The 22,312-nt window shown below is 38.8% G+C and overlaps 1 protein-coding gene and 1 long non-coding RNA gene across 8 annotated transcripts in view; both read right to left on the bottom strand.

The window, feature by feature from the left end:
- LRRFIP2 (LRR binding FLII interacting protein 2) overlaps positions 1 to 5,896 on the bottom strand; it is a 58,085-nt gene extending 52,189 nt beyond the window's left edge. For 4 of the 7 annotated variants that reach the window (XM_086743015.1, XM_086743017.1, XM_086743014.1 and 1 more), the window contains exon 1: positions 5,337 to 5,894. The gene's annotated coding sequence lies outside the window, so the exon portion shown is untranslated. Of the gene's footprint in view, positions 1 to 5,336 lie in introns of all 7 variants that reach the window. The other 3 variants (XM_086743019.1, XM_086743013.1, XM_086743018.1) reach the window with 3 other exon arrangements.
- A 1,354-nt stretch (positions 5,897 to 7,250) lies between these two features.
- On the bottom strand, positions 7,251 to 21,152 carry LOC147601659 (uncharacterized). The gene is made up of 3 exons (XR_015257812.1): positions 20,824 to 21,152; positions 12,509 to 12,588; positions 7,251 to 7,462 (listed from the first exon to the last, which is right to left on the bottom strand). It is a non-coding gene; the product is annotated as an uncharacterized LOC147601659 (long non-coding RNA).
- Positions 21,153 to 22,312: the final 1,160 nt, after the last annotated feature.

The raw sequence follows: 22,312 nt of genomic DNA, 5'->3' as shown, positions 1-22,312 counted from the left end.
ATTCACCTGTGTAGAAACAATCTCTGTGTATTTGATCCAAATCCAGAAAAGAGCAGCCCTGTTCTAGATTCACTGGCAGTTTCCAAATTAATACTGGAATATAAGCTAGCAGCCCCTGCATTTCAAGTCCAAAGTCACAAATGCAGCAGTTTATATCTTTAAAGTAGTAAACTCTTTTAATCATGAGAAGGAGTTGCAGCTTTTGTCCATAATATTCAGACAAAGCTTCTCGCAGTTTCAGTTGTTCACTTGCAAAGTTTGTGGTTTTATCTGCTACAGACCATTAAACATCTGAATGGAGTGGACCATAAAGGAGGTTCTGTTGAATACTGCAACAGTGCTAACCGCCCTTGTTGCTGAAAATTGATATTTTTGACATGTGATAAGACAGATAAACACTACTGGGAAGTTGTTAATTGTAAAATATCATCTGATTGTAATTCCACAATATTAGACTACATAAATACCTAGGTTTGTTACAGAATTTTATCTGTCTCTTAACAAACATGACATAGCACTAAGCATTTCCTCAACAAAAGCCAAAGATCTATAGAATAGATAGTAATAGTCTGTGTGATCAATTTCAATGAGAAGTCGATTCAATGTAAATTAGTGTCTAAATTCTTTGATTTCATAGGAACAAAAAGGCAATGAAGCCAGTGGGAGAAGGGAACATTAACACAGAAGGCAGCTGGAATTTTTTGAAATCAAACAGTCTGAAAACCCAAAAGAAAGAATCTGAATGAATGTTACTTGGACAAATAATGTTAGAAACACAAAAATAAATAAGGAGGATGAATGTAAGAAGCAGGAAGAAAAAAAAAATATTCCTCACCAGCAAACCAATCAGGTTGCTAATAAAGTACAAACAGTGGAAACTGATTTTGATTTTTGACAGTTTCACAAGTAATATACTAAAAAAATACTCTAAAGATCAAAAGCTTTTTCAAAAACCTAACTAAAACAAAAGATTTAAGAAGCAGGAGTGCTATGAAATGATGATGGAGTTTAATTTAAAGAATCTAAATATACTTCATCAGTTAACTGAATACTTGCTCTTCACTTCAACAAATGAATACTGCTGATGAGTGAAAGTATGGAAGCTACCATACCCATAATTAAAGCAAAGTTTAAAAGTTAATGTGCTCAGAAGAACAGTGGAAAGCCCAACCCAGCAATTTTAAAGAACTGTCTCATGAAACTGCAGCTCCAGCAACACAAAGCTAAAAATAAGCCAGAGGTATTATTACTGCAAAACAGCAGAAGTAGCATTCATATTTGAGAACAGAAGGGGGGGGAAAAAAAAAAAAAAAAAAATCACATTCTTACTTGCTTAACTTTCAGTGCTTTGTCAAAGCAAGCTCTAAAGGAAACACAGAAATAAATGGACACACAATAAAAATACATTACTTCAGTTGAAATTATGCAAGACTAACATAAAAGTCTTCACCAGAAGAATGCCCCTACACAAGAGTATACACTCTTTGGAATTACCATTTCTGTCCATGGGCCCAAAAGCACCTAAGAAAGAAAAGGAGCTGCACAATCACAGGGTAACCATGACCCAACAACGGAGTGTGTGGGGAGTGAGAGAGGGAAATAAACAGGGTTTTAATGGAATAATTTTAAAGACTCATTTAAAATTTTCACTCAGAATAACCTTGTTCAGAAAAAGATCAACTGAAACTAGAGCTACTGCAAGAAAAAAAAAAAGCTGCTAATATGAGTACAAGAGTCTAACATTAAAGGGAAAAAGCAAAGACTGAGAAAAGCATATAATTACTGTCTGCCAAAAGATTACAGTGCTCGTTACTATGATGGAAGCAAAGTTATTTCAGTTCATGAATAGTGTTTCCATTTAAAAAACAAAAAAACACCAACAACCTGTTTATCTCTAATCACAGCCCACTTCAGAAACTACTGGCACAGTTTCTGTTCTGAGTGGACAAGCTCGTGTCAGCTTCTTCAGGAAAAAGAGTTACTCTTTGGATAGTTGACAGTTAATCCAGTACAAGCTGAGGACTGCACATTCTACCCCTTCAGTGCAGCATATCTGCAGTTTATTTGCCATTTTAAAATCTGAGAAATACCGCTTCTTATGAGCTCCTGGTGTTTAGTAATTGAATGACAATTCCTTAGAGGGGGTTGAAAACCCTCAGTTTGTTGGTGTTAGGAAGCTATAGATGAACAGGAAGTTATCAGTTAAGACAATCAAAAAGCCATTATGCACTCTGTAGAAGCGTTGCCTGATACAGCTATGAAGTGTAACCATGCCTGGTGAGCGATGGTAAACTTAGAGCAATGCAAGACAGTAACTGTACCGAGGTATCCTACAGCCCTACCTAGAGGTACCAGGCACTTCTAGACCCATCAAGCTATCCTCGGTGACCTTCCACAGCAAATTATCAAAATTCCAAGACAACATCATGCACTGATGCAACTTCAAGCAGTGGCGCTTATTTTATGAAGTATGAGTTCTCTGTGAGTCAGTTGTTAACAGGTGCACTCGGAGATAGCATTGCTTCACAAAATAAAACATTACATACAGGCTATTATCATCAGTGACAAAAAGCATCTGCAAAGCTCTAATAATGGTCGCTCACCCACAGGATCTCCCAGGGCGCAATGTATAGCATATGTAGATTTCAGAGCAGCATAACACACTGGGACTTTTCTAGAATCAGTGCTGCTATAAATGCTCACGATCCAGAAATAAACTAGGAAATCTAATATGATTTTAAAATATGAGGAAATGACAGTATTATAATGAGCACCATGAAAGATGACAGGAATGCATAATAAAAAAAAAAACAAAGTCACAAGAATCTTCCCTAAGTTTTTATTCTAAAATGGAACAATCATAATTTTTACACTGTCAGCTTTTTCAAAATGAGTATCCTTTCTGTCATTCTGCAAAAGAATGATTATATTACTCATTAAAAAAAAAAACAAAAACAAAAAACAACCAACCAACCCAAAAACAACAAAACAAACCACTGCTACTATATTGAGGCTCCATTTTTCCTTAATGAAACAAACAAAGTGCCCCATGGTAACAACCTACGTTCAGTAACAAGCTGCAACTATTTAAGATATTTTTACATTACCAATTTAATACACTCCTACACTCTTTTCTACTACTGCTACAGTTTCAGTACAACGAAGAAAAGCTACTGAAGCAAGCAGGACAAATTCTGCTGGGTACCCCTTAGAAGAGCTTTCTCCACCTGCTGTATCTTCGATCAGCTGACATCCCTTCTGCTGACTAGCCCTCTGCTGTGCTAGCAGGCTGGTAGGCTTAGAAACACTTGTTCCCACCTGGCCCTTTGGGAGGTGCCCCTTCACCTCTTGCCTTGGAGCAGCTCTAACTTTGCATGCCTAACACAAGAAAAGAAAAACTAACAACTTCATCTTCACAAGCAGACAGCATTATTTACATAAGTTATTTTCAAGGCCATGTAATGCATAAACACAAACTGTCCATTACATACACTTATATGTTACCTAGTTTCCAGATATTCAAGATAATAAATTTGGATTACTCTCTCAGAAAGCATCTCTAATAATGTTTTGTAACGCTACTGGACTGTACTGACCCATAACTATCATCACACACCTTCACATTAGGATCTTACAAAGGCAAACAACATACTATCAAATTTGTTACTGTTTTCTAATCCTCTGCTGGCACTGTATACCAGAGGTATTCAACTATACACGACAGAAATCTATGATTTTTGGGTATATGCACATGATAATCTGCATGCTACATGAAAGTCTAGACCTTGACATGTTCTACAGATCCTCACTACTTGTAGTTCAATTTAAACAGCACTGTCTAAAAATTCACGTGTTAAAGTAATATGCCATCTTCTGAGACCACAAGAGTAATAAAAAAAAAAAAAGAAAAAAAAAATAAGCTCCTTTGCAGTCAGTTTACAAAAAGCACTGACAGTTAGGGCAACAAGCTTACACCTGACATTTCACACAACTGCCTTCACAAGTTCTCAGCTATAGCCAGGAATTCAGGCAAGATTGACTTCACACTCTAAGGTAAACATCTCCAAACCCAAGTAACATAAAACAATGGAAAAAGTATGTCATGTACGTCAAACTATTTTGTACTGCTACAGCACCTTTCATCTGTTCTTACATCATCACTCAGCAATTACATTGACCTAGGAAGCAGAGGTATATTAAGAAGATAACTGTTTCTGGGCCCCAATACATTTAGTTACATCACTTTACAGTGAAGACACAATGAATGTTTAAAGAACTTATCAGGGACGTGTTGATTTAGTCTTACAGGAAATTTGTAACAAAAAAAAACCCCACACATCTCCAAAGACGTTTGGTGGTAACATTAATACTTTAAAGGGATAAAACTGATCCCAGACCTTCCTCTTTTCAAGCCAAAAGTGCCTGTAAGTCTCTCTAAAATGAGGGAATCGCTGAGTAGATCATACAAATTCAACATAGTATTGCTTCATCTACAAAACGTTTTTATTATCAGTGAAATACGTAATGCTGCCCTTCAAAGTATCATGCTAGGATTCAAACTGGGAATCACTTGGAACACACGGAGCAGATCACAAGCCCAGAGCGGATTTCAGGCTCCTTCCTAAATCATGAATGTACCTGCCTCTCTTATCATCATCAGTCTCTTTGCAATTATAGCAGCAGGGCATAAGAGTAAATAAATAAAAGTGCTGTGAAATAAAAAAAAAAAAAACCCACAAAAAAAAAATCAAAAAAGCCCGACGGAACCCCATCATAACTCTCCACCGAGGGGCACGCCCTACAGCTCCGAGGAGCGATGAAAGGGGTGGTAACGTGCTTCGAGGAAGTGGGGGAGAGAAAGGCACCGAAATCCACACAGCCGTGATTTCAGGACATCTTCTTTTCTCTCTCTCTTCTTCCCTCACCTCATTCCTCCGTTTCCACTCAGAACCGAGGCGTGAACGGCACCTTCCCTCAGGCCTGCGGACCCGCGGGGGGAGGGAAGAGGGTGGATCGGGCCAGCCGTGGGGGTGCAGCCCGCCGGAAAGGCTCAGGCGGTCCCCGCTTCCCCTCGCCCGCCCGCGCCAGGTCTGACAGCGGCCACAAAGAAGGGGGCCGCAGGCCGCCGCCGTTACGGTTTCCCTTTCTGTTCGCCTACCTGACGAGGGAGTCCCCGCTGAGCCGCCGTGCCCTCCCCGCTCCTCTAAACCCGAAGAACCGGGTTCCCACCCTGCTTCCCCGCCCCGTCCGGGTTTCTACGGCTATGACACCCTCCTCCCCCCCCAACCCCGTCCCGGCCCTCACCCTCTTCTTGCCCGGGCCCCAAGGAGCCTTACCTGCGGGCCAGCCTGCTGCAGCACCGGAACACCTTAACGGGGAGGGGGGACTTTGCTTCACTCTCCCCTTCCCCAGGTGCGAGGGGCCCGTGGGTGCCCGAATGGCCTCAGGCTCCTTCCTTCCCTCACTCCCCACGCCCCGAGTCCAAGAAACAGCGGCAGATGCCGCCCCGGGGCAAGCGAGGGTGCCCGCCGGGCACGGGCCGTCCAGGGGCCGCGGCAAGGCAGCTGCTTCCTCACCTCACCCTTTACCCCTTCCCGGTGAGGGGGGGGGGCGCAGGAACCGGAGCTTCAGGCAAAGGCGAGCCGCAAGGCTCCAGGCCTCGCTCCTCTTCCCCGCCCCGCACTCTCTGCCTCCTCCCCTTCAATGCCGGGCAGTTACATCCACACCGGGAACGCGGATAGGAAACAGCGGGTCATTTCGAACCGCCCGTGGGGTCCTGAGGAAGGAGGAGGGAGGGGCTGGCGCTGCAAGGAGGTAGGACCGCCGGCAACCGTCGCAGGAGCAGCACACAACCCACGCTGCCGCCCAAACCGGCGCGCACCCCCACTGCCCCCGGTCCCAGCCCCTCACACGGGCCGATGAGGCGGACTGCGCAGGCGCCGCACCCGCCACCGAAGGGGCTAGGGGGCGGGGCGCGCGCATGCGCAGAGCGGGCGGGGGCGGTGGCGGGGTGTTGGGGGTCCGGGCACAGCCTGAGCGGTCGGCAGGCGGTCGGGGCTGGGGTGGGTGTCTGTGTCCTGAGGCGGCCTTTCAGCTCAGGGAGGGCAGGGTGGCGGTCAGTTCCCGGCAGTAAACGCGTTGCCGGAGGAGAAACGTCCTCCTCTTGTCCCGTTTCTCTTTTCCTCAGCAAAGGGAGGGGGCCTGCGGTGCCCGCCGGCCGTGCCCAACTCTCCGCCTCGGGCCCCCCCTTATCACCGCGCGGGCCGGGTGACCCACTGCTGTGGCGGGGAGAGGTAGGTCTGCGACCTTCTCCTTTGCGTTTGCTTCTCGGTTTTAGCCGGGGTTTGTTTTTATCGAGTGGTGTTCCCCAGGGAACGGCCTAGCGACAGCCCCGCCGGCTTCAGCCGCGGCCAGGCCCGGCCCGTGGAAACCGCCCTGCTCGTTCTGAGCCCTGCCGAGTTGTGCGCACTGCTCCCACCATTTTCAACTGGCAGGGCACGCAAGTGGTGCGGGAGATCTGCGTGGATGGGTGCCAGGCAGGGTTTATGGGTAAAAATCCCGTGCAAGCATTTACACCTTATTTTATATGCTGGCCCAAACGCTACAGGACATCTGTATTATCAAATTTTAAACAGAGTCCCTAAGGATGATATATAGAAAAGAAAGAAAATGCTATACCGTTATTCCAATTTATACACAAAGAGCCAACTAAGGTTGGCTGTGAAGTAGACTTGGGATCAGATCTGCAGTCATTTGCTTTTCAACACCTCTGTCGGCGAGTGTAAGAACATAGATGTGATCAGAGGTCTGGAGAAGGTGGTGTTTCATATCTTAGAAATCACATGGGAATGAAAAAGCACTGTTAAAATAACAAGCCTAGTGGTAGGGCTCAAGAATATTCGCCAGAGCCCTTGGCAGAGGTCAAATGTTGTCTTACTAAAACAAGTTCAAGTGGATGTGCATAAAGTAAGGAAAAAGAGACGTGCAAGTGAATTGTATCTATCACAGTAGACATAACACTTGAGTTTCATTAGAATTTTATAACTCTCTGTCTGGGAAACGCTGTCCTGTCTCAATCTCTTTCCTCAGTTGATCATACCGCATAGCCTTACCATGCCTATTTTTAACAACATATTAATTACTGTAGTAATAGAGGATGATCTCACCACAGGGAGATCAAGTAGAAAGTTTCTCTTGGAACATCAGCAGGAAAGGCCAAAAAAAAAAAAAAAGAATACTGGCTGAAAAACTACATTTTTGTTTGAAATTTATTCTTAAAGAAGGACTTGCTGATTTTCTGGGCTTTATGGAGAGTTCATTAAAAACATCTTGGGTCATTTCGGTTTGATCTAGCTGGTGGGAGCAGTCTTTCATTCCCTCTTGAGTGGAGAGTTTGTGCAGAATCTTCTGAAATGTGGGATGTCCCAGGTCTGTGTGGGATGATTCTCTTGTTAATATAGTGCTATATAAAGGGGAAAAATGTTTTCAATTGTTTGTACATTTTTCTCTGATGAAGTGTTGGTATTTGCATACGTGTAGTCTTTTGGTATCATAGGCTGCACATTTTTCTTTAATGATGCAGTGAAACACGTGTCTCCTTGAGAGCAGACATGTATTTTTGTGGCTTGAAAGAGCAATTGTTTACGTGACTGACAAGCGGTGCACAGTGCAGTGTATACACAGTGCAGTTACTACAGGCAGTGGTACAGGATGTCACAGTAGTAATTCTGAGTTCAGCATCATTAATGAGTAGTTAAAGAGTCAAGTTATGTACAGTTTCATTATAAACCTTTAATTAGAAGACAGAAAATTAAAATGATGTTAGATTTTTTTTCTGTGAAATCGATGCAGTTACAAAATATAAAATGATTTCTTAATCTGCCTTGAATAAATTCTTACAGAAGCTTGTATAAAGCCTGCTCTGTTAATAATGATTTTCTGCTAAAAATAAATACATGAATGGATCAACTATCACTGGCTCTGCCTTTGAATATATTTTCTCTTCACTGTTGTCTTGTTATATGGTAGATTAGTATAGATTCCTTGTCATATGTAATTGAACCTGCTGATTTACTCTCTCTGTTTTCTCTGGAAAGCTCTCTCAAAAACTGCTTTACTCAGTTGAGGCACTCATCTTTTTAGAGTGATGCTCAACTAGGAAAGTATATCTAGGATGAATCTGTAGATCTGTTATAGGGAACGCTTTCAACAATGTCAACTTCCTGCAATAATTTGTATACCATTTTAAAGACATTTTGTCACTGAAACAACTTTGATGAGAGTTTACAGGAAAAGGTGTTTTCCTGTGTAATGTTTGCTATTTTTGCCATTTGGAATATGTTCTCTTTTTTGTCACTTTCTTTAGCAATTCTAATCTTCTCATGAAGCTTTTGTTTCGTGATTATTGCAGCTTCTGGCTAAGAATGGCACACATGTAGGATTACAGTCTAACTTAATCCCTGATGTCATTCCATGTTTCTCTTCTGTGTCCTCCCTATTTAACCCCCCCATCCCCTTATGGAAATAATAACTTCCAGCTATTAGTTTAACCGGTGGATTGGTTTACAGATGAAGACTGATTGGTTTAACATGTCATTTTAAGAAATTCTGACCATCTGCATCCACCTATTTCTTGCCTTCTCATTTTGTCCGCTTCCTTTCCTGTAGTTTTCATCTCCTCAGTTCAGATACCATCACCCAACAATTCATTTCCCTCAACTGAGCACACTTGTTTTATTCCTAGCTGTAGTAGATCCTCTTTTGGAGATGCCCAATGGTGTTAGCAACTGCTTGTTCCCGCCACCTCCTCCCCAAAAAAAGAGTGTTATACTACTTCCTTGTGACAGGTAGAAAATCAACTTTGTGTTGCTATACTGTAAAGTAAGTGCAAAGCCCTTTTGTAATGCAAGGAGCAACTTTTTCTGGTTTGTTTTTCAAAACAGTTATGGATGTCTTTACAGGAGGTTTGTGCCAGGCCCTGTCAGTCCTGTTCTCCCTCACCTTTTGTTAAGAGTTTAATTTCTGCTAAAGACAAATTTCTGTCATCAGATACACACACACTAATGTGTATTACATAAATGTTTTCAATCTCAGCATTTATGTATTTTTTAAAAATTCAAGAGGAAAAGAAGAAGGAAAAAAAAGATACATTAACTTCCTTGGATGACCTTTTGCATGTGATCTCTGCACCAGTTTTTTTTAACTTGGAAATTATTAGGAGGCAGAATATATCTACAAAATATAAGGTGTGGGGAACCATAGCAATCAGACAGTTTCTACCATAAGTTAAATGTAAAAGTTACATAAACAGACACTGGGCAGTTCATAATTCAAATTACTAGACTAGTAAACTATATTATTAGTTACTGGAAAACTAAATAGAGAAAAAGAATGAGTAATCCTGTGGCACAGTCAAAAGATCTTTAAAATTATTCAGTACCAGCTCTGTTGAAGCACTTGTCGTTATTCAAAGTCATGTTGATTTTTAGTTACATTCCAAGCAATAAGCAAAGGGTTGCATGACTTAAATGTAAATAAGGGGAAACAATTTGAAGTTAATCTTTGAAAAGTTATAAGGCAGAATGCATGCAGACTGTATGCTGAACGTAATCACAGCATTGTTTAAATCTTTTGTAGAATTCATTGGAGTACTGAGGGACTATTATCAGGCTGCTTCTGTAAGATTTTTGCATACATATGACATTTACCCAGTAGTGGAAAAAAACCAAGCATTCGGAATCCCTGGCTGCTTGTTGTAGGGCTACACACGTTTCACAGCTGTTCTTGTAGGGGTTAATAGAGACTAGAAAGTTGCTGGTAGTGCTAGGTAACTGCAGAATCAGTGAGATTTAGTTTTTCCCTTTACCTCATTTACTTTTAATTGTGCAAAAATCTGTAGGGCACAGTAGGAATTATGCATATATGATGCATTTTGATGGGGATTAGCACCCACAAGTCTTTTCCGTGCTCTCCAGTGGTAGAATTGCGTGAGGAGTTCTGGTTCAGATATATTGCATCCTCAGCAGGGAAAGGATTAGACTGGCTGTTGAATAGCTGTGGGTAGGACTAACTGAAAAATTTGTATTCCAATGTTTTCCCAGAAATCTAGATTTCCCAGTAAGTGCAATCTTTTGTAGAAAACATCTGTATTAACATAGATTTGTTAATTGATCAAACAATTGAAAACAGAATGCTCCCCACTTTCTAGATTTTTATTTTCGATATTTTGGTCATTGTTGTTTTGTTTGGGTTTTTTTAAAGTCTTCTAGAAATAACGTAAGCACTAGAATATTGTGGTTTATGTTTAGAATGTATTTGTGGGAAGATTTTTTAAATTGCTATGGCTTAATATCCACTTTTATACAGTAAAATTTTAAGTACTAGAGTGCTCTGAACAATGTCCAAAGATATAAGAAATAAGGAGAAGATACTGGCATTATTTTAATCAATCCCATTTAGGTGTAGATAAATTATGAAATATGTTAACAAGGTTTGTGGACTGAGACTTTCTGAGAAACTTTTTTTTAAGAAAGTGAAGCTATATTTTGAAAAAGAGAATTTGAGAATTAAAGTTTTACTGTAAATTTTGAAGGTTTTTGTATTATACATAGCAGTATATTTAGTTTTTCCTCTAGAGCTTTTCAGTATTATTCCATTGTAAAAATAACCAGAGATCCAAGTATCATCATCCTTACAGACCTGATAGATTGTACTTCTAAATGTCTTTATGTTCTGTTTGATATATATAGAAATATGACAGTTTCCTATGCTAAACATCGTTTTTGAAAACTCAGTCTGAAGTCATGATCTATTCTTTTTGTGTTATATATCCCCCAAAAGAGACTGTGTAAATGTTAGTTGACTTCAATGACGCACAAGCCAGACAGAGGAAATCGTCTCACTCTTACATAGTTGTGTTGAGTTTGTGAAACCAACGAGCAGTGTCTATATTAAGCATAAGTGAGTAAACACGCAGATCTTTTAGTTTGTACTCACATGTTTTCCTTAGTCACTTTTCTGATGCCCATTATATTTTTTTATTGTAGAAATGTCATTAGAATGTAAAGTTTGAATATGACTTTTCAATACATTTAGATTTTATAACACACTAAAATCTAACGGGCATTTATCAGAACTCTCCTATGCCAGGTATCCCTACAACCCAAATTATGTTCATGTGTTCCCACCAGATATGCAGAGGTGAAAAAATTATTAATTTAACTAAGACTTAGCTACTATGATTTTTTGTCTTCTTTGAAAAATAGAATAAAAATTAAAATACTCTCTTAGTTTTGCTTTCTACCTGAAGGAACCCCTTCTTTACGATTCTCTTCAAAATCTCAAGTGCACAGATTCTCCATATAACAATAATAGCTTTCACTGAGCCTTCATGTAATTTTCTTCAGCAATAAAGTTGACTCTCTAACGTATTTAAAAAACAACTGAATAGAAAAACTGAGAGCCAAACTAAGAGAGATGCTTCTTTTCTGTCAGTATTGAGCCTCTATGCTGCATGCTGCTGCTTGCTGCTTCAGTGCACTTCTCTGTTGGTGTATGTCTGACATTAATGTACATCACTACTCGAAGGTGAAGGTGGATGTTTCCTTCAAACAAGTACTGTTAAATTGGAGAAACAAAAGCACACTGAAATGTAAATTTTAAATGTCAAACTCTGAACTACGTTTTACTTCGGAGATTGTCAAATATCTATATGCTTACAGAAGCCAGTCCATGGTGACTTTGTATCTTTAGACTTAATCACTATTGCTTCTGGTCCAGTTTTTTAACAGCTCCTGAGTAGACACTGCCACTTCCATCAATGGCAGCTATGGATGCTCAGCACTCCTGAGAGAAGCAGCCCATTGAAATTAAGCAGATTTGGTTTAATAATTCCATTTACTGAACTGAAAATCAGAAGACTGGGAATTAAGTAATATTTGTCTATAAGGTACATGCACCCTAGATCTAGAGCAAAACCAGCTTTGCCATTATCATAATTAGAGCAGATAGTAGCTCCAATGCTTGACATTTTAGGACTATCATACATGCATTTTTTTTTTTTAAAGGTAAGTTCCTTTTCTTAACATATTAGAGAAATACGATGTTAATGGCATTCAAACACTAGAAAATGAGGAAGAAGAAAGATGTGAAAAGTTTACAGAAATGTTCATAATACTTAATTCATTTAAATTAAATACAGTTTAAACCATGTCTTACTTGTCTGTAAAGTCTAACCTGTTGACGTTTGTCTTTAATCATTTACTTTATACAGGATTTTAATCTAGCATATCACTCTTCAGTCTTTCTTAGGACAATATGTGATTCTTTTATTCAGCTAGAGAGTGAAGGTACAGGAATATTTGAAATGTCTAATTGTAACACTAGAACTGACCGAACTGAAAAGTGGATATATAATTTGAAAATGTTTAAACAAATTAATTAAACTAAATGAAATCGATAATATTCCTTTAAATGTACATTGCATTTTAGAGTTTGAGCATAGGATTACCTAGATTTTGTAGCAAATTTATCTCTACTTGTCCTTCATGTTGAATCTTCTGAGGGTTATGGCAGCTCAACCTTTGTGACCTGGAAGGAGTAAAAAGAAGTATTTATGTTTCTCTATGTAATGTGCAGTTCTGATCTAAAAAACCTTAAACATTGTAGAATTCTGTATTTGATACATGAACAAGAAAAGATAATTTCTAAGGTTTTGTTTTGCCTTTTCAGGGGTTTTTAAGATGATCATACAAATAATCATGGTTATTAAGGGACGTCCTAAATTACACCTATGCATGTTACCTGTGCAACTCTGTGAGACTTCTTGAATTATATTAGTGAAAGTCAAACCAATTGAAAAGAGTAAACAAACCTATAGATGATGTAAGAGAGACAATCTGTCTTTCGACTGTTTCTGGGCTGACAAATGTAAAAGCAATACAAAAGCAAGCAGATGTCACTCTAAATATAGCCTGGGCAATTCTACTTCCAGGCATGATTTAATTCTGAAGACTGACACAACAGTCTTGCTCAACATTTCTGTATCATTTGAAAGGAGATCCAGTAACTTTAGTGATGATTCATGCCTGAATATTTTGTACACTTAGTAACTATCTGACCAGCTCAGCTAAAAAAGAGAGAGAGCGCACACACAAACTGGATTATAGGTTCTTGTGCAGACTTGTTTATTAGGATCCAGTCAAGAGAGCTAGTTGGTTACTTATGCAACCTCAGCTCAGCTTGCACAGGTGTCACCAAGGGCATCACTTTTAAAAAACAGGATTACACAACTGTAATGAGGACACTGTTTGGCAGGGAGAACTTTTGTTACAAGAAGTGAGACATGAGCAAGAAATAACACTGGGTGACTACAGGAGCCAAGGTTGGGTTTGTGGGCCTGGCAACTTTGGGGGTGGGGGGAACAAACAAAAATCCCACCACCCCCAACTCTCTACATGACTACAAAAAGCATAGCTGATGTCAGAACCAAGGCACAAAAATACAGATTTTTTTTCATACTGTTTTTACAGTAATTTTTCAGAGCAAAGCTATACTTTGAACCACACCTCAAGCTTTTATGCAACAACTTAGTTTGCTACTTTGTTGTAGACATTGGATTCTTTAATCACTTAAGTCTGAAAACAAATATTTTTAGGATTTAGTAATGAAAATAGAACAAGTTAATCCACCAATTTAAGAATCCTTCAAATCACCAACAGAAATCGTAAGTTTTGTTTATATATACAAAATATACATAGATGCAATGTGTATAAACCAGAATACCATGTACTAATAAATTAAATATTAAAACCAAGGTAAATAGAATCTCAAACAGGTTGCAGTGTCTAATGACAAGCAATTATTTAAATAACCGTTTCATGCTGTGAGATTAGTCCTTCACCAAAGGTATCACAGTATTCTCCTAACTCTTCATGTCTGCTTTACTTCAAAACCTTTGAGAAGAAATTTAAATAGTCACCAAACCAGTGTAAGAAAGATGTATGCTGACTTTTCAAGCTTTGCCTGTTTCCTGAGAGAAATACCACAGTTCTCAATTCCTGGTAAGCGAGACAGCTATGTTCATTTTTAGAACAACCACTTCTGCATCTGCGGTTATGTACTTTTTTTATATTATGGAGAGGACATTTGGCTGGGTTGCTTGTAAAAGAAGATATCAAACATAACCAGTAGGATGATAAGTGCTATCTAAACCTAAAAGTATAGGTTGATACAACTAAAATTTAGTTGCTTGAAAGTACGTAATAGTTATTGTGTTCCTTATTATTTGTCATCAATAAGTGTAGAAGTAATGTCTGGAATATAACCTAGAACAGGGAAAAAAGGTGGCTTGCTAAGTGTAGTATACTGTTACTGTTAAAACATGCACACCTTTTCCTCACATGAAACAGAAAAAAACAACAACGGAATTATATCAGAGTAGCTGTTTGAGGGTTGTACTTGTTCATGTTTGTCAGATTTAAAGGAAGGGCATCCAGGAAGGCTACTAAGAGATGTTTTGTAAAATGTTACTCCAGAAGTTAAGGAAGACACTGCTTGTAAACTACTAGTATATCACTTGTACACTACTAGTGTAATGAATACATTTATCAGTATGTACAGACCAAGTGAAATTGATGTAACCTTTTCTTATATGCAATTATTTTACTTGCTGGCTCTGTTTTTGGCAACTTATTATAAAGTGAAAGAGCAAACTGAATGAAAGTATTTTACAGCTGCCCTTGAGCATGCTAGGTTAAGATGAGAAATTGTTAGAGTTTCGCTCTGAGATTTTTGTTAAAAATCCAGAGGCTTTTAATTTGAAACTATTCCCTTTATAATGACAAATAAAAGTTTAAAGCCTAACACACAGCCTGGAAAGTAACACGGGTGGCTGACCCAGCCGTCCTGACGCCAGCCCATGACTGGCACAGTGCTAAGTCTGTACAAGGTCAACGGTTCGTGGGAGGCACTGTGGGCTGCCAGATGCCCCAGCAGCCAGCGAGGCGAGCGTGAGGGTGCAAGGCAGTGGTTACTGGCCAGCCAGCTGGGAAGCAGCTACTCTCCACCCCAAACCAGGCAGCTGGCCGAAACCCAGGACTGAGAACTCCCTGGTTTAGCACAGAGAAGACAAAGGAGTGGAGCATGCAGGAGTATAGTAAAGGTAAGAAGAGAGAGAGGTAGGTGCAAAAGTATAAGCTGTTATCCACGATCAGCTGATGAAAGCTGGTGCTGTTTGCAGCCTCTCGTTGGCGGGCTGTAGGCTCTTGCTGCAGGTTGCTATAATAAAAGCGCTCAAAAGGTCAGGATCACAAAGATGTGAAGGTTATTGCACTGAAGAGCTGATACTTGTATCCTTAACATTAGGGAGTACCACTGCTCTTGTTTCTGAATACTGAGCTGTTATCTCTACAGTTATGCCATTTTCTGATCCTTTGTCTCTTCTGTATTTGCACTGTGAAGTCTGATTTTGAGCCCCATGTTTCAAATTCTGTTAAAGTTTATATTTTCAGTATTTATACTGTCCTCTATCTCCAAATATGTCTACAAACAAAAATATACTTAGGTATTTGAAATATAACAGACAGTAAGATGATGTTAAAAAGCAAACAATTACTGGTTTTGATTTAAAAACTAGAAATATTTTCTGTCCTAACTCACGTACCTGATACGTTTCCCATTCTTAAAGAAAGCGTTTATTTCAGTCAGCAATCTTTTTAAGTGTATTCAGTATTAACATTCTTCTCCCCTCCTAGAAAGCATCTTTTCTGGAAATACTGGAGGCAAACCTCAGTTTTCTATGCTTTCAGTATTTCTATCTTTGAGTGGCCTTTGTCTTTGAGCAGTCTTAGTGTTAGACTAAATTAAAATTAAATTAAATTAAAACAACAACTTTCTTCCACTACAGCAAAAATTAAATTAGTTTCACTAACTAAAAATGAAATTACAAGTGTCATTAGCAGTTTAATTCATAGGAGTTAAATTTCTTGTCTGCAGTGGTAAGCTTCTCAAATAAGCATAAGGGAACTCTCTTCCCCTTATTTTCTTTGTACTATGTAATAAAGCTTTTGACTTGATCCTTTCTGCTTTTGTCTTCTTAGGGTTTCTCTACATGAATGATGCAACTGGGTTTATTTTTATGTAGATCAGTGCTAAAAAAAGACAAAACTGCATTCAAAAAGTACAAGTCATTGAACTTAAAATGCAGAAATTTTATTCACTTTCGGACAAACAGTGATTTGAAGACTGTTCATATACTCATCTCTCTGCTCTGGATTGTGTTTGCAGTCTACCAGCTATCTGTTCTCTTTCCTCTGAGGCTCGTGTTGAGCAACCGCTCTCTTTACCTGTATGATGTCTGCTTTTCCAGTTTTGGTTTTGGAGACTAGGTATTCTCCTGAAGGAGCAATTTCTCCTTTGAACTCCAGAGACGTACCACCTTGATTCTGAAGTATTTCAGGCTTCTTAGGTAAGAGAAGTCACTTCCAAAACTGCTCGATAGCTTCATGGCTGTTTTGCAGCATGTAAGGTACATGAAATAAGAGAATGTTTTATAAGTATGCACTGTGTACTTTAGATTACCAACACCGCAGAAGCTAAAGCAGCCTCATTTATGGTGGCTTGTTATTTCATAATAGTCCACAGTTATCTCCCTGTACTTAACCTTCCTGTGTGGCTCCTGCTTGAGCACAGGCTAAATGGAGTACACCAGAAGATCCCAAACCCTACGTGTCTTGTGGGCAGTATATTACCCAATAAGACTTTCTGGTATTGTTCATAGCTATAAGAAATTAAAAGGTTGTAACAGAGGTAAGCAAGAACAAAATTCGATCTTACCTGCAGTGTGTTTCTTGCTTAGTATCGTCCCTAATGGACTAGAAAAAGTTTGAACCACTAGACTATAAATATCTAGAAAAATATTTCAAATAATAACATTAATGAATGTATGAACTTTCATATTATGCTTAATTAGACTAACTTAAAGCCATTTTCAGTACATGGAGGAAGAGGAGAAAATACTGTATGAAACATTTTCAGTGCAAACTGTTAGATTTGGAGTACGCTTTGAACAAGAATTATATAATAGCATGATGATGGTTAATGCATTATGACAGCAAGTGAAAAGTTATCTTTCTTACAGTATCTGAACAGAGCCAAAAGGAAATTGCGCCTTCCTTCTAAGTATCTGTGTGCATATTTATAGTATAATTATGAAATTTTAACTGTTTGCAACACTTTTTCTGACCGTAATGGGGTTTTTCTTTTCTCTCAGTGGCCTAACTGCAAGATTATCTTGGTGCTTTGGATTGTGGCAGTTTATATTGAAGAATTACTTGAACAGAGGTCTAGGGAGCTACATGATGTAGGGATAACATTTCTTGCTATTTTGGATAGTTACAGGGATGAACTGACTAAGATAGAATACTAGAAGAACAGTACATGACACTTTATGCTTGGAAATCAAAGACTAAGTAACATCTCTCTCTTCTAGTCATTACTGGTAGGAGATAGAATTACGTCTCAGTGTTTCCATGAGTCCTGTGTATTCTGACCCAAGTATCTACAGCAGGCACCCCAACTTAAGCACAAGGTGTGGACTTCATCTCTGGTAAATAATTCAGTGTAGGACTTCTGTGAATAAGCATTATCATATGTGTTTAATGTAAAAGATTCACAGAGTAAAAATCATACTGTAAATTCTTTAGTAAACAGTGACTTGCATCGTAACTCTGAGTTTCTTCAGTTACATGCAAATTACTGCGAAATCAGAATAAGAAGGTTCCAATATGGCTTCTAGTTTCAAAAGAAGGATCTGGCAGTGTGGCAAATAATAATAAAATTGCCTGAAATCCTTTAATTTAGCCAGAGTAATAAATGATATGGTTGTCTTGCTCTTCTTATGCCAAGCTAGTTTGCTTTATGTTGCAGTACCAAACAAACTTGTAAAATTGCTCATATCTTTCTAGAGCAGAACTTTCAGATTATGACCTCTGTCTGACCCAAAGACGCTGAATGCAGTTTAATACTGAGGCAGTCCCCACCAGCTCAGCATGTCTTTTGTTTTATCTCCCACGGGTTATTCCAAAGGAAGCTTCAGGTGCTGGAGGACAAGTTGAGGGCAGCTTAGTTTTCCTGATAAAATACTTGAGTTCATATTACGTTTACTATAAATTGAACTGCATAATTGCAACCCTTAGGTTAACACCCCCTCCTCTTTCAGAGCCACAGGAAAGTCCAGGTAGTTTGAAGCAAATCACCAGAGGAAGTACTTGTGTGGAGACCTGTCACTGTTTTGTGGTGATAGGTTTTATTTTAAGCATTTTTTTTCCCTCTGTAAATGTAACATTGTAATACTTCAATTACAGGTATCAGAGTTTATTTTGGATAGTTGGAAAACTGGTATTTTGCCATTTAGAGGTTAAGTGATCCATTTTAACACACACACTCATCAATAAGGAATATTTTATATTAAAAATTCAAAAAGGACTATTTTATATTAGTAAATCAAGAAGGTATACTTTATATTAATAATTAACTATTCTGTGAGCTGTACCTGCTATTTGCTAAGCCAAACCCAATGTCTCTGGCCTTTTTGAAATAAGCAGGGAAGAACGTTGTGTGTGTGAGAGGTGTATGTTGAATCAAAGTGACAAAATAAGGTGAGTAAAGTCTGAGAGAGAACAATTTGATGATTAGAATTTGTTTTAATTTGAAATAATACATGTTAACAGATGAAGATGCAAAATCACACATTTAGTTGGATCATTCTGAGCAGTTTGGTAATTGCTTCCTTTTAAATAATAGTTTTCTCAAGTCAAAGAAGTGGTTCACATCTCAAGATTCTGCATTGGCAACATTTCTGTGCAGACAAGGAGGGATGTTAAACAGGAAGCATGTCTGCATGTCATCCTTACATACAGGTGAGCTCCCACAGACATTGAAAAAAGCACGAGAATACTACAGGGGAAGCATCTGTTTTTATTATGTGTGTATGCAGTTAAGTAAAGATGTCCTCTAGACCACAGGGTTAAAAATATTTTAAATGATAAATCTGGGAACAGTATCAAACAGTCCATGTCCATCTTTCCATCCCATATCCACCACTGTGTTGCTGTGCAGCATCTTGAGTTTTCCAGAACTCACTTTACTCGGCTGTAAAATGACTTGTGTTTATTTTGTGAGCATACCATCAGACCTACCAAGCCTTTGCTTCTAAAGCACTTCAAGAAAGTCAGGTATCATGTATGCAAATCAATACTGAATAATAACTCTGCTCCTATAGTAGTTCAGCAGAAGTGAAGCAGTACTCACTATTTTCAACTGAGAGATAAGTTCTTCTTATGTAGAAGTGCCCTATGGGCCTGTCATTGAGAAGTAAGTCAGACATGAAAGGAATTTCAGGCCTAAAGCCCTCGGGTCTCTTCAACCAGAAATTCCACTGTACTCAGTGGGTGGCAAAGCTTATAGTAAATCCTGGGAGCTAGAAAAAGGAGTTAAGGAGGATGAGAAACTCTTCCTTCCAAAACATTTGAAAAATAAGAGTAGTAAGGAATTTAGAGTACAACAATACTCAAGCAACAGTATAGCAGTATCCAGGATATTATCTTAAATGCTGACAGACTCCTAATCTGAAATTGGTTGAGTGTTGTTAGAGACCTGTTAAATTCATAGCCTTCACATGTCCTGAATTCAAGCACTAATTGATCGATCTAGCCACGTACCACTATTGTCTTTGTGCTTTTATATGTAATAACAGAACAAAAATGGGTATTTGTTCTGTTTTGTAGATTCTAGAAACTGTGATGCAGGGAAGTAGTATAATTATTCCTAAATCACTATTTTTCTGTATACTGAATCCATCAGTTTCATAAATGTGATGTTGCAGAAAGATGAATGTTTTTCTTAATGACAAATTATACGGTATTGTAATAGAGAAAAATACTCCTGATTCTCCTTGAAGTAGGTGCTCACCTTGATAGCTGAAATGTTATTCAGTATGCCTCTTTAAGAATCTGTCATGCTGTGACTCAGTGACTTTCCTCAGCAGTGAATTCTGCTGGGTGTAGCATCTCCAGTGATGTGGTTTTAGATGTTCTGCACCTTAGTTAAAGGGATCACAGAAATTAAATTCTTTTTTTTAGCCCTTCCCAACTGAAAAACTTCAGTGTCTCAAGATCTTTGCGTGTATTCTTAGCCCTGCTGACTAGAAATTATTAAGCAAGATAATTTGCTGTTTCTTAGGGACAGTGCTTAAGGGAAAAAATATTACTATAGAATCAGAAAAATCTCAGCAGGGAGATAATTGTGTTTTACGAATGTGTATCTCTGTATTCTTAAAAAGCGTCTAAATAAGCAGTCATTGCTTTAACCTTTCTATCAGCATCTGGGTAAGCAAAGAGGAAAATGAACTGTGTTTGCTGGAAATTGGGTAGCATCACTGTTCTTGATTAAAATACCAATAGAAGCACTGAGATGCAAAATAGCTTGCCTAGGGTGGGTAAGCAGGGCACTGGGAAGTCTGAGAATAGATTTGTTGGTGCATTTGTGTTTGTTTTTTTTTTATATTACGATTACAGAAATAAGAATGAAAGTGGTTTTTTTCTCTCAAGTGAGAGTCTGTTGTCAGCTAATTTAAAATCAAACTCCTGACAAGCATCACTCTTGATATAAAGGATCTGCTGTTTCATATAGAGCTTTTAAAGTACAATTAAAGTGAAATGGAAGTTAGAAGAAAGGTTTTCATGCTCTAGACAAAGCAGAAAGGAAATGCCACTTAACAAGATAGTGATAAAATGAAGATTTGTTTTAGGAAAGTAAGACACTAACAGGATTGAATCCTGCCCCTCGCTTTTAAATCTCTCCATGTCATATATTCCCGTTCACAAAAAGATGACTCATGGTCTTTCAGCTGAGTAAATCCAAATAATTTTCCTCCTCCTGCAGTCCTAACTAGTGAGCCAGTTTACTGCAGTTTCTCAGTAGTCTTCAGTGCCTGAGCTTGCACTTTGTACTTTTGGAAACAGTGGTGTGTGGCTTGAAATGTGATCTCTCAATAACTGTTCCACTAGAGCAGAGAGCTTCCTTTCCCTCCGAAAGAGCAGAGCAGCAATGCCTGTCATCTTTTCCTCACTCTGAAGTGAGTTAATTCCTCTTTTCCTGTCTTTTTCCTTTAGGCTACCTTTCAGCTTTCTCAGACACTGCCCTTGCTCTTTACATAGCCTTGTGCATTTTGAACAAGCTCGCAACTCTGACTTTTCTCTCAAGTCACTCACTATCTTTATTCAAATGGCTATTAATGAACTTTTTTGCTCAGTTTTACCTTCACTGAGATCAGACCAATATCTGGGTACCACCGGTGAATATAAGAATCCACAAACAGACAGCAAATAGACTGTTTGTTTGCCAAGCAACCATGCAGTCAGCCACTTGGTAAGGAAATTTAGTATTTGATATCCAGCAAGTCACTTAGAGCAGCCCATACTTTGTACACGGAAGGATTATACAGCTGGTGCAGAAATTCCCTGACCTGAATGTTTTTAAACTCTCCTCCCACTGTTGGTATAGTTTTGTCTTTGTAATGCTGACAATGACGCAGTAGAGGCGTAGTCATAACCTTCTAGAACACTGCCATCGGCTGGTGGTTTTAAGTCACAACATTTAGATACGAAAGTAAAAATGACAATCAAATCAGGCTAGACAAGGGCTCTGATTATCCATTTTATTCATATTAAAGCTTTTAGGCTTCTAATAACAGCGCTTATAAAGGATTTACCTCGCACAACTATTTCTCCTCATTACATAGGCTGCAGGTACAATGAGTTGTCACCTGCAGGTACAATGAGTTGTCACAGTTTTCACTGGGCTATCAGATGATGTGCTGTTGTTTATAACCTTTGTGCTGAAGTAAAGATCAAAATACTTCCTAACTGGATTACCTGTGCACCTAGGTATGTATGGTACAGTCTGCTGTACAGTGACTGCTTTAACATCAACATTAGTATTTTGAATTTTATGAGTAGGAGTAAAAACTGCTATTATTACTGAATGCAGCTTTCCGTAAACTAGTTTGTGAAGAACAGTGGTGTGTACAGAAGCTCTGGACAGTAACTCCTGTTATATGATTAGTGCTCTCTTCTGCTTAGGTTTGTTTACTCCATTACCAGTTCATGTCTGTTTATTTTTAAAGTAATTCCCTCAATGTCAAATATTATCCAGCAGGAATAATAGGAATATTTTGTATTAGACATTATTTTAACAGCATCATGATGATGTAAGGAAAATTTCAAACGTGGCAAGCCTCCTTTCCAAAAAAATT

This window comes from Chlamydotis macqueenii, chromosome 2 (genome assembly GCF_036417535.1).
Source record: "Chlamydotis macqueenii isolate bChlMac1 chromosome 2, bChlMac1.mat, whole genome shotgun sequence".
NCBI classification, from domain to species: Eukaryota; Metazoa; Chordata; class Aves; order Otidiformes; family Otididae; genus Chlamydotis; species Chlamydotis macqueenii.
Note: the sequence above shows the minus strand (reverse complement) of the source record. Positions and strands in the feature narration are given on the sequence as shown.